Below are 1,819 nucleotides of genomic sequence, written 5' to 3' on the forward strand. Positions count from 1 at the left end.
AGTATATTTATATTAATCTATCAAATACTAAAATTAAATAACATAGGTTTAATATATTTTTGGTTTCTTCTGTCTTTCTAGAATATGGCGACCTCTCGGTTGTAAAACTGGAAGCTTGTCTACTATGCTATGCAGTCAAGATACGTTTGTAGTTTTAACACTTTCTGAAACATTACTGGTTATACATACATGTACTTTCAAACTGCTCCAACTCCCTAAAGTGACCCGCAACCTATAATAAGTGTCTTTGTCACAGCTAGCTATATAGACACCTGTCGTGACTGAGAAAAAATACTAATACACTTAAAATAGAAATGTAATGAACTCGTCCATGGCGAAAATACATATATTTTTTAGTTTCTAACTGCTGTAACATCGGTGGTATTTGGTGGATTTGAGCATACATGGTCTTAAACTGAAGGAGAAGAACCAGTCTTCAAATCAAGCTATAGCATTACAACGGTTCTGGAAAGTGTGTGCACAAATTCGAAAGTGGAACTTAATAAACATTTCAATTTTGTTTAGTCGGACAACTACACGTAAAAAAAATAGTGTACACTATATGTAACAGGGTCAACACGTTTCGACTAATGGGCACAGTCTCGGATAAGAAATATACTAGGAGACTAGTCTATATCCTTTCTTACACTTATTCGAGAAATTAACAACAACCATTTTTCCTGGCTTACTTTCAATGTATACGTCTCCTGTCGTTGCCCCCGTGGCTTCTATCAGGGCATAACAAATGAACCAGATACCCAATGTGTATCGAGTATCCTGAAAAAAAAATCAACGATCAGGCCTACTCAGCGATCGATAGTTTACCTTTCTATTGTTAGTTACGAGTCTTAAATATTCCACGCTTTTAAAATACTATAGTACTTGCATATGTGGAGCAGAAAAATAGGATGGGGATTCACAAATTGATTTTTTTCATTGTTTTGTTTCTTTGTACAGACCTAACATACAGCGTTTTCCGAAAGACTTGAGGTAGCCAATTTGTACAGATAACAACAGGACTGCGTTAACGTTTGTATAAATGTGCTTGATTGATTTTAAAGACGATCGACGTAAGCCGTATGCCAGTTACTATCATCCGTTAGAGCATATAATATATTTAAATGTACTCTCCACATACGTTACAATTATCGATTTGCATTGCATTTATTTGAAATTTCTTTATAAATGCTAAAAAAAATCTTATTCGGTGGTGTCGCTTTTTAGGAACTTTCAGTTTGTGACTTCCGTATGATTATTGATGGTCAATAGATGGGAGAAACAGTTTACATGTGTTGAAAAGGTAAAGAGCATTCCATATGGTGTTAGAAGGCATTTTACTTACATATCCTGTTTTATGTTGACTTAGTTCTCTGAAGTATATAGCTGGTGCACAACGTGCATTTCAAATAATGAGTAAAATATGATATACATCAGAGCTGAAGTCAACACGTAATACAAAAGTTACCATGTTGTTGAAAAATAATTCTCTAGTCAGGAAAATATGGAAAACAATCACAGTGCATTCGTTCCTGTCCCATTGGACCCTCCTATTAACGTGTACAATGATCTGCTCTGCATAGCACAACTGATAGCAATCCCTTTGTTGATTGTATGTTCCAGTCGATATAATCAAATGTACAGTTAAATATCTCTTAGGTATTTAAGTACCACTGGAGACGTGTAAGCGGACACAAGTATGCAAGTCACCTTGATATATACATGGTATGTACGAGAAGTCCATTCAGACAAATTATAGGCTATGAATATGTTTTTTAAAAATCCATTCCGACGTGATATTCACGGTCGACAGTTCCATTAT

The sequence above is a fragment of the Mizuhopecten yessoensis genome, unplaced genomic scaffold (assembly GCF_002113885.1).
Source record: "Mizuhopecten yessoensis strain PY_sf001 unplaced genomic scaffold, ASM211388v2 scaffold1147, whole genome shotgun sequence".
Lineage (NCBI taxonomy): Eukaryota > Metazoa > Mollusca > Bivalvia > Pectinida > Pectinidae > Mizuhopecten > Mizuhopecten yessoensis.